A 15,212-nucleotide genomic window follows, 5' to 3' on the forward strand; every position below is an offset into this window, starting at 1 on the left:
CAATTTGTAAGTCGCTCTGGATAAGAGCTTCTGCTAAATGACGTAAATGTAAATCTATGGCTGTTGTGAGCCGTAAAGTATTTCCACATCCTCTCCTTCAAAGTTCTGGTAAAGCGTTTACCAACTGAAGCATTCAAATCTGAACCTGTAGCAAAATGTACGGTATTGTGCATCTTCATGAGTTTCTGAAAAGTACTATTAAAAAATTATTTACTGCCGTTTGTCTGCACTTTCTTGGCTGCTCCTCCTTCCTTCAAGATAGAGTCAAAGGCCCGGGTCACCTCAGCCCCACTCTTATTTTTTAAGACCCTTATAAATGCTATTTTAGAGAAAATATCTATAACCGTTAGCATGTAGCGATTTCCATCATTTTTATCTGCAAGGGCCTGCATGTCACATAGATCTGCCTGAAACTGGGACAAGGGATGAGTAGAAAAAACTCTATTTCATGGAAATTGTTTTCGCACAGGTTTATGCAGTGTAATCATCCTGCTCTGCTAGCCATTCATTCACTTGAGCAGCGCCTAACCTGCTACCTGTTTCTTCGGCTATAGCTCTCTGGAACCTCTCCATCCCCCCATAAGACCCAGGGTTAGAGGGGGTTTAATAAATGTTTTTCAACATCTGCTCCGCCATCCTTCTTGCCTCTCTGATGTAGATTAACATTAATGAGCCCCTTTTAAATAACGAGAACATTTCATTTTCATTTTGCCTTTTATTTTTGCAAACATTAAGTATTACGCATCCATCCACTTCAGGATACGTAGCAGGATATTAGCACCCGTTTTCTCAATGACCCATGCATGCAACACCTTGTATACTTGGTTTACATTTACAGGCTTGTATCGCTGAATTTTTAAGACACACACATCCATTATATAAGTATTTAAACAACAAATATGATACATGTTACAATTAAATGGTGTTTCAAACAAATAAACAAAAATCTTAGACAAGGATGTTTCTAGTTCTTCAGAATCGTCCACAAGACGGGATACCAGTTGTGTCCATTGCAGATTCTCGCTCTAGATGTCTTACATGACTCATGATTTGCTCCATTTTTAGCACAGACTCTGCATTAACCCCGGTATTGGGGGTTGTGTAGAACGATACATTGTTCACTTTATTTTAAATCATTTGCTGCATAACATCTTGTCACGATCACTGTCCTCAAACTCCCTGTCGTAAATCAACCAAGGCGCAGCGTGCCGGTAATTCCACATCCTTTATTGTAGGGAACCCAAACAAAATAATAAACAGATAAACAGAAATTAAAGTGACGCAACTGAGGCGCACACAAAACACACACAGAAATAATAATTACCCACCAATACAGGTGGGGAAAAGGCTGCCTATGTATGATTCCCAATCAGAGACAACAATAGACAGCTGCCTCTGATTAGGAACCATACTCAGCCAAACACAAAGAAATACATGACATTGAATGCCCACCCCACACCCTGACCTAACCAAAACCAAAAGAGAGGAAATAAAACGTCTGTCTCAGGTCAGGACGTGACAGTACCCCCCAAAGGTGAGGACTCCTGAACCTATAGGGGAGGGTCCGGGTGGGCATCTACCCATGGTGGCGGCTCCGGTTCGGGGCGTAGCCCCCGCTCCACCCGCTGATCCCTCCGCTTTTGTCTAATTGAACCATAGATCGTCGTCGTCGGAACAGTAAAATAGATCGACGCCGGAGGCTCTGGACTGCAGACCGCGGCTGGAGGCTCTGGACTGCAGACCGCCTCTGTACTGCAGACCGCCTCTGGAGGCTCTGGACTGCAGACCGCCGCTGGAGGCTCTGGACTGCAGACCGCCGCTGGAGGCTCTGGACTGCAGACCGCCGCTGGAGGCTCTGGACTGCAGACCGCCGCTGGAGGCTCTGGACAGCAGACCGCCGCTGAAGACAGAGAGGTAGAGAGAGAGGCAGAGAGAACATCAGGTAAAGTTGTGGAGATGAGGGAATATGTGATCAGAACCCCTCCAGTCTGGTTAACCACAGTTAGGTCCAGTATGGACTATCAATACAAGTCACCATTTAGAATGTGATTCAGTTCAATGGGTCTGAACAGAACTGGGGGATGTCAGACATGAAGATGCCTAAACACAACTGGAATATTCACCCACACCACTAGCTCACCTCCACACAATCCATTTACAAGTTAAAGACACACCTTGGAATAAATAACAAAGGAAAAAAAATACTAGATGAAGTTTAGTGTTGTATTTGTTATTTCCCATCACCATAAATCATATTTAATCACTGAACAGTAGCAGACCTAACTTCATCTGTTCCTGACTCTGGATAGTGGATTAAAAAGACCATCAATCTCGAATGATATTAAAGTACTATTCTGAACATTACTGATATACTGAGTGGCAAGTCAAGATATCTGCTGGTTTTATTGTTTGGTCAATAGCACCACCTGCTGGACAGGTTTAATGTTGCTGGACTGAGCAGTATGGGAGGATGAAAGATGACATATTTAGGGCCAGTTTCCTGGACATCTACATTGAACATGCTTTTTAGTCCAGGACTAGGATTAATCTATGTCTGGGAAACCAGACCATATACTTTAGTAGAAAGTAAGTGATTCCAGCTTGTAGTGGGCTGACTAGTCCTGAATTGTCCTTTTGTTCCTGGACCGTTTTCCATGCAGCTCCAGGTGACAGAGAACACATCAATTAGGGCCGAGCCTACAAGCTGATCAATGATACTTAGGAGAATTACATAGAGACAGAGAACCAACTGAGAAAACATATCAATGGTTCTGAATGACAACCAATATACATCAACACCATACATCATTATTCATGGAAATGTAAAAGATTAACACATTGCACTTAAATAAATATAAATACACTGAATGTTTATTTTAATTCAGAACATCTGAAGATCAAATCACGTAAATCATTGTACATAAAAAAAGAGTAGAATGAATCATCACATCTGGGGACCATCACCACCAGCATGACTAGTATCTATGTGGAGCCTACTACAGTTTAACCAGCTCAGCTATAGACTACACCAGCATGACTAGTATCTATGTGGACCCTACTACAGTTTAACCAGCTCAGCTATAGACTACACCAGCATGACTAGTATCTATGTGGACCCTACTACAGTTTAACCAGCTCAGCTATAGACTACACCAGCATGACTAGTATCTATGTGGACCCTACTACAGTTTAACCAGCTCAGCTATAGACTACACCAGCATGACTAGTATCTATGTGGACCCTACTACAGTTTAACCAGCTCAGCTATAGACTACACCAGCATGACTAGTATCTATGTGGACCCTACTACAGTTTAACCAGCTCAGCTATAGACTACACCAGCATGACTAGTATGTATGTGGACCCTACTACAGTTTAACCAGCTCAGCTATAGACTACACCAGCATGACTAGTATCTATGTGGACCCTACTACAGTTTAACCAGCTCAGCTATAGACTACACCAGCATGACTAGTATCTATGTGGACCCTACTACAGTTTAACCAGCTCAGCTATAGACTACACCAGCGTGACTAGTATCTATGTGGACCCTACTACAGTTTAACCAGCTCAGCTATAGACTACACCAGCATGACTAGTATCTATGTGGACCCTACTACAGTTTAACCAGCTCAGCTATAGACTACACCAGCATGACTAGTATCTATGTGGACCCTACTACAGTTTAACCAGCTCAGCTATAGACTACACCAGCATGACTAGTATCTATGTGGACCCTACTACAGTTTAACCAGCTCAGCTATAGACTACACCAGCATGACTAGTATCTATGTGGACCCTACTACAGTTTAACCAGCTCAGCTATAGACTACACCAGCATGACTAGTATCTATGTAGACCCTACTACAGTTTAACCAGCTCAACTATAGACTACACCAGCATGACTAGTATCTATGTGGACCCTATTACAGTTTAACCAGCTCTGCTTTAGATAACACCAGCATGACTAGTATCTATGTGGACCCTACTACAGTTTAACCAGCTCAGCTATAGACTACACCAGCATGACTAGTATCTATGTGGACCCTACTACAGTTTAACCAGCTCAGCAGTACCATTGAGCCAAAACCCAGGATAGAGGGGCTGAGTGAATGTGGTCTGGACTCTGTGGAGGAGGGTCATTGTGTCAGAGACACTGTAGAAGGACAGAGTACCTGCCTTGTGATCCAGGTACACTCCTACTCTGGAGGACTGAGGGCCTGATACTTTAGTCTTAACATTATTGTTTCTGAACCAATAACCACCACTATAGTACTGTAAACTCCAGGACTTGTTATTGAATCCAAATATATTATCTGACCCTTTTCTGCTGATGTCTTTATATGAGACTGCTGTATAAACATCACCACTCCACTCCACCTCCCAGTAACAGCGTCCAGACAGACCCTCTCTACACAGAACCTGCCTGTAGTAGGTGATTCTGTCTGGATGGTCAGGATATGGTTGGACTTGGTCTGTATTGGTCATCTTTCTGTTCCCTTCAGACAGAGAGAGGTGTGTCTGTGCTGTGTTTGGGTCCAGTGTGAGCTGACAGGAATCTGGGAGAAGAGCAGAGCAGAGACCAATGAGGGGAGTCAGAACAATAAGTTAAGTCAGATACTGTATCTACCCTGTCTTTGATTAGAGCACAGCAAAGATCAAATCAGAGAAATATGAGGAGTCAGATAGATACCAAGTCTTTGATTAGATCGACTATTGCTATATATTTCTAGAGGGATTGTTAGGAGTGTCAGTAAAAAGAGACTGTTAGTTACTTCACAATAAAGAGACTCACATTGTAACAACTGTTCTCTGGTCTTGGGCTCTGGAGGCAGTACAACATCCAATATATTTACTACAGACACACAAACACATTGACAGAGAGAGGGAATGTTATCATCATACCATATTCCACATGTATATGACTAGTAGGGAACTTTCAATGGTCTAAAGTTGATGTTCTTATTGTTTTCAACACACCTGTAGTGGAGATCTTGGTCCATTCTCCTTTAAGGAAGTCTTCTAGTTTCTCTCTCAGTTCAGACACAGTCTTACTCACATCTCCAAAGTGCTGAAGAGGACGGACAACGGTGCTGGGTAAGTCTGAAGGTACACTGATACTGGAGAGAGACTTATAACTCTGGAGAGAGAGAGGGACAGAGAGAGAGAGAGAGAGTGAGAGAAAGGGACAGAGAGAGAGAGAGAAAAAGAGAGTGACACAGAGAGAGAGGGACAAATAGGGAAAAAGAGAGAGAGGGACAGAGAGGGAGAGGGACAGAGAGAGAGAGGGACAGAGAGAGAGAGAGGGACAGAGAGAGAGAGAGGGACAGAGAGAGAGAGAGAGAGAGGGACAGAGAGAGAGAGAGAGAGAGAGGGACAGAGAGAGAGAGAGAGAGAGAGACAGAGAGAGAGAGGGACAGAGAGAGAGAGAGAGAGAGAGAGAGAGAGAGAGAGAGAGAGAGAGGGAGAGAGAGGGACAGAGAGAGAGAGAGGGACAGAGAGAGAGGGACAGAGAGAGAGAGAGAGGGACAGAGAGAGAGGGACAGAGAGAGAGAGAGAGAGAGAGAGGGACAGAGAGAGAGACAGAGAGGGACACAGAGAGAAAGGGACACAGAGAGAGAGGGACAAAGAGGGACAAAGAGAGAAGAGGACAAAGAGGGACAAAGAGAGAGAGGGACAGAGAGAGGGACAGAGAGAGGGACAGAGAGAGGGATAGCGAGAGGGACAGCGAGAGGGACAGCGAGAGAGGGGGACACAGAGAGAGGAGGACACAGAGGGACAGAGCGAGAGAGCGAGAGGGACAGAGAGAGAGAGAGAGAAAGGGACAGAGAGAGAGCGAGAGACAGAGAGAAAGGGACACAGAGAGAGGGGGACAGAGAGAGTGGGGGACACAGAGAGACAAAGAGAGAAAGGGACAAAGAGAGAGACAGACAAAGAGGGACAAAGAGGGAGAGGGACAGAGAGGGAGAGAGGGACAGAGAGGGAGAGAGGGACACAGAGAGAGAGGGGGACAAAGAGAGAGAGGGGGGGACACACAGAGAGAGTGGGGGACACACAGAGAGAGGTGGGGACACACAGAGAGAGGGGGGATACACAGAGAGAGGGGGGACACATAGAGAGAGAGGGGGACACAGAGAGAGAGGGGGACACAGAGAGAGAGGGGGACACACAGAGAGAGAGGGACAGAGGGAGAGAGAGGGGGACAGAGGGAGAGAGAGGGGGACAGAGGGAGAGAGAGGGGGACAGAGGGAGAGAGAGGGGGACAGAGGGAGAGAGAGGGGGACAGAGGGACACACAGAGAGGGAGGGGGACACACAGAGAGAGAGGGGGACACACAGAGAAGAGGGGGACACACAGAGAAGAGGGGGACACACAGAGAGAGAGGGGGACACACAGAGAGAGAGGGGGACACACAGAGAAAGAGGGACAGAGGGAGAGAGAGGGGGACACAGAGAGAGAGGGGACACAGAGAGAAAGGGGGACACAGAGAGAAAGGGGGACACAGAGAGAAAGGGGGACACAGAGAGAGGGGGGGGACACAGAGAGAGGGGGGGACACAGAGAGAGGGGGGGACACAGAGAGAGGGTGGGAGACAGAGAGAGGGGGGACACAAAGAGAGGGGGGAGACAAAGAGAGAGGGGGACAAAGAGGGACAAAGAGAGAGAGGGACAAAGAGGGACGAAGAGAGAGGGACAAAGAGGGACGAAGAGAGAGAGGGACAAAGAGAGACAAAGAGGGACAAAAAGAGAGAGGGACAAAGAGAGAGAGGGACAGAGGGGGGGACACAGAGAGTGAGAGGGGGACACAGAGAGAGAGAGGGGGACACAGAGAGAGAGAGGGGGAGACAAAGAGAGAGGGGGACAATGAGGGACAAAGAGAGAGAGGGACAAAGAGGGACAAAGAGAGAGAAGGACAAAGAAGGACAAAGAGAGAGGGGGACAAAGAGAGAGAGGGACAAAGAGAGACAAAGAGAGATAGAGGGACAGAGGGGGGTACACAGAGAGAGAGAGGGGGACACAGAGAGAGAGAGGGGGACACAGAGAGAAAGGCAAAAAGACAGACAAAGAGAGAGAGAGGGACAAAGAGGGACAAAGAGAGAGGAACAAAGAGAGAGAGGGACAAAGAAGGACAGAGAGAGAGAGAGAGGAACAGAGGCAGAGAGAGGGACAGAAACAGAGAGAGGGACAGAAACAGAGAGAGGGACACAAAGAGAGAGAGGGACAAAGAGAGAGAGGGACAAAGAGGGACAAAGAGGGACAAAGAGAGAGGAACAAAGAGAGAGAGGGACAAAGAAGGACAGAGAGAGAGGGACAAAGAAGGACAAAGAGAGAGAGAGAGGGACAGAGACAGAGAGAGGGACAGAGACAGAGAGAGGGACAGAGACAGAGAGAGGGACAGAAACAGAGAGAGGGGGGGACACAGAGAGAGGGGGGACACAGAGAGAGGGGGGACACAGAGAGAGGGGGGGACACAGAGAGAGGGGGGACACAGAGAGAGGGGGGGACAGAAACAGAGAGAGGGACAGAAACAGAGAGAGGGACAGAAACAGAGAGAGGGACAGAAACAGAGAGAGGGACAAAGAGAGAGAGGGACAAAGAGAGAGAGGGACAAAGAGGGACAAAGAGAGAGGGGGGGACACAGAGAGAGGGGGGGACACAGAGAGAGGGGGGGACACAGAGAGAGGGGGGGACACAGAGAGGGGGGGACACAGAGAGAGGGGTGGAGACAAAGAGAGGGGGGGAGACAAAGAGAGGGGGGAGCCAAGAGAGAGGGGGACAAAGAGGGACAAAGAGAGAGAGGGACAAAGAGGGAAAAAGAGAGAGAGGGACAAAGAGAGAGAGGGACAAAGAGAGACAAAGAGAGAGGGGGACAGAGGGGGGGACACAGATAGAGAGAGGGGGACACAGAGAGAGAGAGGGGGACACAGAGAGAGGGGGGAGACAAAGAGAGAGGGGGACAATGAGGGACAAAGAGAGAGAGGGACAAAGAGGGACAAAGAGAGAGAGGGACAAAGAGGGACAAAGAGAGAGAAGGACAAAGAGAGAGGGGTACACAGAGAGAGAGAGGGGGACACAGAGAGAGAGAGGGGGACACAGAGAGAGAGAGGGGGACACAGAGAGAGAGAGGGGGACACAGAGAGAGAGAGGGGGACACAGAGAGAGAGGGGGACACAGAGAGAGAGACAAGGACACAGAGAGAGACGGACACAGAGAGAGACGGACACAGAGAGAGACAGGGACACAGAGAGAGACAGGGACACAGAGAGAGACAGGGACACAGAGAGAGACAGGGACACAGAGAGAGACAGGGACACAGAGAGAGACAGGGACACAAAGAGAGAGCAAGAGAGACACAGAGAGGGACACAGACAGAGAGAGGGACACAGACAGAGAGAGGGACACAGACAGAGAGAGGGACACAAAGAGAGAGGGACACAAAGAGAGAGGGACACAGACAGAGAGAGGGACACAGACAGAGAGAGGGACACATACAGAGAGAGGGACACATACAGAGAGAGGGACACATACAGAGAGAGGGACACATACAGAGAGAGGGACACAGACAGAGAGAGGGACACAGACAGAGAGAGGGACACAGACAGAGAGAGGGACAGAGAGAGAGGGACACAGACAGAGAGAGGGACAGAGAGAGAGAGAGGGACAGAGAGAGAGGGACAGAGGGACAAAGAGAGAGAGGGACAAAGAAGGACAGAGCGATAGAGGGACAGAGAGATAGAGGGACAGAGAGAGACAAAGAGAGAGACGGACAAAGAGGGACAAAGAGAGCGAGGGACAGAGAGCGGGACAAAGACAGAGAGCGGGACACAGACAGAGAGAGGGACACAGACAGAGAGAGGGACACAGACAGAGAGAGGGACAAAGAGAGAGAGAGGGACAAAGAGAGAGAGAGGGACAAAGAGAGAGAGGGACAAAGAGGGGCAGAGGGAGAGAGGGACAAAGAGAGAGGGACAAAGAGAGAGAGACAAAGAGAGAGAGGGACAGGGACAGAGAGACAGACAGGACAACATAATGATTGAGATGAATAGTTTCACATTAAGTTAAATTCATATCACATGTAACAAGGCAGTTTAGTTACCTGGAGGAAATGGATGTGATCCTCTGTGTGTGAGAGCTGCTCCAGCTCAGTGCTTCTCTTCCTCAGCTCAGCTATCTCCTGCTTCAGTTGCTCCAGGAGTCCTTCAGCTTGACTCACTTGAGCCTTCTCTTGGGCTCTGATCAGCTCCTTCACCTCAGAGCTCCTTCTCTCAATGGAGCGGATCAGCTCAGTAAAGATCTGATCACTGTCCTCTACTGCTGCCTGTGCAGAGCGCTGATAAGAAAGAGACAGAGACAGAGAGAGACAGAGAGAGACAGAGAGAGACAGAGAGAGACAGAGAGAGACAGAGAGAGAGACAGAGAGAGAGACAGAGAGAGACAGTAGGCAGAATAACAAATGCTATTTAGTACTAAAATGGTATTTACTAACATAATATTATTACTAAAATAGTTGTAGGCTACCCTACCCTAGAATTAGGGTTCAGGCTAAAATAGGTTATACGTAGGGTTAGAGTTTCTGTACAGCACTTTGTGACATCTGCTGATGTAAAAAGGGCTTCATAAATACATTTGATTGATTGTTAGGTTCAGGGTATTTAAAGAGAAAAACTGTATGGGTTTATATCTCTCTTGCTCCTCCCTGTGGTCTTCTGTGGGTTCTACATACCTCATTCACCACACTTGATAGGCTCATAATCTGAGGTAGCAACTGAGTCAGAGCTACAAATCAATGATCTCCACCTATCCATTTGGTTTACAACTCAGTGAACCTGCGCAGCATTCTCTCTATTTGATGTCTACGAACCAACAGATTTCAACGATTATCAAATTACCCAGCAGCCATTAAGAAATAACATATCAAAAATAATGTTATTTCTTCATTTAAAAAAAATATTTTCTGTCTGTTTAAATTGGCCACATCTTGAAAAAGAGGACAGGGACATACGTTATGTTTAGGTTTTAAACCTTTTTCTGAAATAAAATCTGTTTAAACATGTTTAACGTTTGATGTCTTTGCACCAACCATCTGTTCTACTCACTAACACTGTAGGTCACTACAACGTGTAACCAGGTGAACAGTGAGCTTCCTCACCAAGTAGCTGTAACCTAGTTAATAATAAGTTACCTGAGGTAGACCTACAAGGTTAATGTGGGCTGGAAGAGAATTACTTCATAACCACAGCAAACAGCTGGGACATATGCTAATATTATATATATATATATATATCAATATTATATCACTGGGCTCCTTGGCGGATAGTTTCATCAGAAAATATTTGTAATAAATGTCCACACTATCTGTGCTAACAAACCCTGTGTACCACCCCTCCCCTGTTTAACCTTGAATTTAGTGAAGAAAACCACTTGGAAATTGACCAAAACGAACCAACTCTTTACGGATCTGTTCGTCCGTAATAAACGGAGGCAGATTAGACACCACTACTCTTGTCGAAATCAGCACCAACACCCCTCACATAAATCATACCGGTAACTAGCCGGGCAACAAGACTCACCTTTTACATTACCACAACCACCGCCTTGTTCATTCTGGATACAGAGTGTATATGTTCCTCTCCCACCTGTTCACCGACCATGATCAATAATTCCTCCACACCATTCTCCAGAACGTACCTGAAGAGACAGCGTTTCTTCTCCACTCGGTTGAGGACATCACACCTCCCAAACAAACTACCCTACTCCCCCCTCAACTCTAACCGATAAACAGTGGAAACTAACAAGTAAACCCTTAACAACTAGAAAATACATTTGGAAAATACGCTAAAAGAATAGTAGCCCTCCTCAGGAACCACAAAACCCTCACACAACACCTTCTTCTTCTATGATATAATGGCGGTCCTCAAACCAACGTTAAAGGTGCATGGTGCCACCTACTGTGCTGGAGTGTGTTCAATCACGGTTTACACCATTTCTAAATCCTCCTACCTAACTCAGTACTTCTGAGAAAATAAAAAAGAATCCTACTAACTTCTAATAGACCCTTCCCCATCCCCCAAATCCCTTCCAACCCCCCCAACCCCATCCAACCTCAATGACCCTACACTTCAATCTTTCCCTCTCTTCTACATCCTTACAACAATATGACAACACATGCTCCACCGTTTCATTGACAATACCCTCCAGACACAAACCATTCACATGCTGCCAACCAGATGTAAGGACCAGTTCAATGTACAATGTCCTAAACACAATCGCGTAAACATCACCTCTTCCTTCCTAATCTGACCTTTGAATCTTGGTCCACCAACATTTAGAGGACATATAAATGCCGTCCCTTGTGCTCAGAGTCCCATCTCTTCTGCCACACATCTATCAAAATGTCTCTGACCTTACATTTGTCTTCACCTCTACCCAGTGGAACATTAATATATATTATATCTTGTTGTAAAGCTCTTTTAGCTAACTGGTCTACAATTTCATTCCTTTCCACACCTGAATGTGCTAGGACCCAGCAGAATCTCACTACTATACCCATTCTCTCATTTCTCCATAATAACATTGATACCTACAACTGTCCAACCAAAACCACTGCCTTGTCTACTAGTATATTCCCAACAGTCATCTAGAACAGTAGCAGTGGGATGCTCAACCTTACAGCCTTGCAACCCAATAAGATAATGACAATTTATTACACCGTATACCCAAAGGCATCTCACCTGCCTCCACTAGTAAGACACATACAGATGTTGATTTAAATGCACCAAACCATATCCTTAAAGCTATATACTGGATTCTGTCCAGCTTCTGAAGACAAGTCTTTGCCGCTGTTCCATAAACTATACACCCGTAATCAATTGTCGTCCTGATCAGAGCTCTATAAATATCCATCAACGATTGTCTGTCAGCACCCCATTCACAACCAGAGACCCACACAACCAACTACCACGAAAGTGATGGAATGAGAGAGAGAGACATCGTTACAACACTGTACATAGACATAATATAACGTTTCTTCTTCTTTGGAGTTTAATGGCGGTTGGCTTCCAATATGTTGAATTATCGCCCCCAACTGGAGAATAATATAAATCTATTTTACTTTGTGATACAAATAATAAAACACCCTTCCAACTAACCCTCATTAAAAACCCACTACCCCATTCCACTACTTTGACCCTATCTGCTCCTGCACCATGCCAACTAACCCTACACTCATTAAAACCCACTACCCCATTCCACTACTTTGACCCTATCTGCTCCTCCACCATGCCAACTAACCCTACACTCATTAAAACCCACTACCCCATTCCACTACTTTGACCCTATCTGCTCCTGCACCATGCCAACTAACCCTACACTCATTAAAAACTCTATACCCCATTCCACTACTTTGACCCTATCTGCTCCTGCACCATGCCAACTAACCCTACACTCATTAAAAACCCACTACCCCATTCCACTACTTTGAACCTATCTGCTCCTGCAACATGCCAACGACCTGGGAGGACGGGACACCACCACTCAACACACCCTGGAACTCTTCTGAAGTCAAATCTCATATGACCAAATACTTCTCTGGTTCTGAGCTCTTCTACACACCTTCTACCTCACTTAACTATCCCTCATTCATTTCCATTTCACCTCCAGAACTCAGTCTGGAACACGGCTCTCTCTGTTTGCTCTTGAATTTTAACATTTGAAATGTCTCTATTCTTTTGAAAATAAATGTTGTGTAATGTTTACTGTTCATTCATGATTGTTTATTATCTACTTCACTTGCTTTGGCATAGTAAAGATATGTTTCCCATGCCAATAAAGCCCTTTGAATTGAATTGAGAGAGAGAGAGCTCCATGTTAATGTATAGGGGACATGAGTCAGTCATGGTTACTCATGGTTATGTGATGAGGTAGCCCCGCCTGCGACTTCAAAATCAGTGTCGGCCCAATAGGGAATGTTCTCTTGGTGTAATGGTCAAGATGTTGGTTTATCCCACAGTAGACCTGGGTTCATATCCTGTTGGTTACATTACATTTAAGACATTTAAGTCATTTAGCAGACGCTCTTATCCAGAGCGACTTACAAATTGGTGCATTCACCTATAATATCCAGTTGAACAAACACTTTACAATAGTGCATCTAAATCCTTTAAAGGGGGGGGTTAGAAGGATTACTTTATCCTATCCCAGGTATTCCTTAAAGAGGTGGGGTTTCAGGTGTCTCCGGAAGGTGGTGATTGACTCCGCTGTCCTGGCATCGTGAGGGAGATTGTTCCACCATTGGGGTGCCAGAGCGGCGAACAGTTTTGACTGGGCTGAGCGGGAACTGTGCTTCCTCAGAGGTAGGGAGGCGAGCAGGCCAGAGGTGGATGAACGCAGTGCCCTTGTTTGGGTGTAGGGCCTGATCTACATTAACATTAACATTAACATTAACATTAAGCAGTCTATTCTCTGAAAGGGGTCCAGACAGCCTGTTCCCAACAGTGAGGTCAGTGGGATTGGAGAGGGGCCCCTCTACCTCTCTGATTGGAGGAGAGAGGGTAAATGGTGTGTCTCCTCTGGTCAACTATATTCACCTTGAAAGACTCCACAGCCTGTTGGAGCTCCTTCAGCTCCTTCTCTCTCTCCTGGAATCTCTGCTGGACCTTCTGCTGACTCATCCCCAGCTGCCTCTGTGGAGAATCACTCTTCAATGAGCTATCAAGCTTTATTAGTCCAGTAGATCAATAGTATAGTAATGTGACATAGGGCCCATAGAGAGTAAGGATTCAAATGTATCTGTGTGAAATTATATTATTATGTTGCTATGTGAATGATTATAGTTTTAACAGTATACGTAAATGTATCAAGGGGTTGAGACTGATCTTTGGACTCATTAAAGGCCATTCAGAATGATAATAGTGTTTGACTTTAGAAAATGGTGATACATTTGGAGAATCTGGGTTAACATATCTATACACTCATGGTTTGTGTTCATATTTGTTCTGCTGAGGATCCAATTCATTTGAATGATCTCATATTCACAGCCTTAGTTCCTACTGTATCTTTAATTCTTTGTTTATCAGACAGTCACCAACAAGTTGTTCTGGTCTTACCTGTTTCTCAGTCCTCTCTGCTGCAGCTGACACTGTATCATGGCCTTTATGTTCATCCATCACACACTGATAACAGATACACTGCTGATCGGTACGACAGTAAACCTCCAGCAGTTTGTCATGATGAGAGCAGATCTTCTCCTGTAGTTGTGCGGTGGCTTTGACCAGCTTGTGCTTCTTGAAAGCAGGAGATTCATAGTGAGGTTGGAGGTGAGTCTCACAGTAAGAGGCCAGACACACCAGACAGGACATGAGGGCTTTCTGGTCCCAGTGCAGAAATCACACACCACATCTCCAGGTCCAGCACAGCACAGAGCAGGAGGGGGAGCAGTCTGGAGTCCTGTCTTCTTCAGTTTCTCAACCAGCTCAGCCAACATGTTATTTTTCCTCAGATTAGGCCTTGGAGTGAAGGTCTCTGTGCACTGAGGACAGCTATAGACCCCTTTCAGAACATCCTGATCCCAGCAGCCCTCAATACAGATTCTACAGTAACTGTGTCCACAGGGAATAGCCACTGGCTCCTTCAGTAGATCCAGACAGACAGAACAACAGAACTGGTCCTGGTCCAGTAGAACTCCCTGCTGAGCCATTTGGACGGTTGTTCACTCTCACACAGACTGACGACACAGAGACTCAGATCAGTTTTGTTTCCTCAGAAGAAAGTTTGTGGAGGGGATGGACTTCCTGGTTCTGCCAGAGGGGTGGGGTTAGAAGGAGGGAGGGAGGGGTTAGAGGAATGGAGGAAGAGAGAGAGGAACTGCATGCAACAGCAAGAGGGAGACAAATAGTTTTGTTCCAAGGTTAGAGCCCTTAACATGGAACAAATGACATAATGAATCTTAAAATGTGAGTTATTAGAATATATGAAGGGTAACAGTTTCTATGAAGTACGTATGTATCATTATATTAATGACCTGTATAATGCCTTATAATACACCTATGTGTTGTAATGAATCAATAAGTCCTGAGGGGGTGTGATATATGGTTATTATACAGTACCACGGCTAAGGGCTGTTCTTAGACAAGACACAACATGGATTGAGAATTATCTAACACTTTCAACAATACAATCACATTTTATTTTATTGGTCGCGTACACATATTTATC

General features: G+C 45.8%; 1 pseudogene; it reads right to left on the reverse strand.

The window, feature by feature from the left end:
* Nucleotides 1-4,050: 4,050 nt before the first annotated feature.
* Nucleotides 4,051-14,752, reverse strand: LOC115191420 (tripartite motif-containing protein 16-like; annotated as a pseudogene).
* Nucleotides 14,753-15,212: the final 460 nt, after the last annotated feature.

The sequence above is a fragment of the Salmo trutta genome, chromosome 4 (assembly GCF_901001165.1).
Source record: "Salmo trutta chromosome 4, fSalTru1.1, whole genome shotgun sequence".
NCBI lineage: Eukaryota > Metazoa > Chordata > Actinopteri > Salmoniformes > Salmonidae > Salmo > Salmo trutta.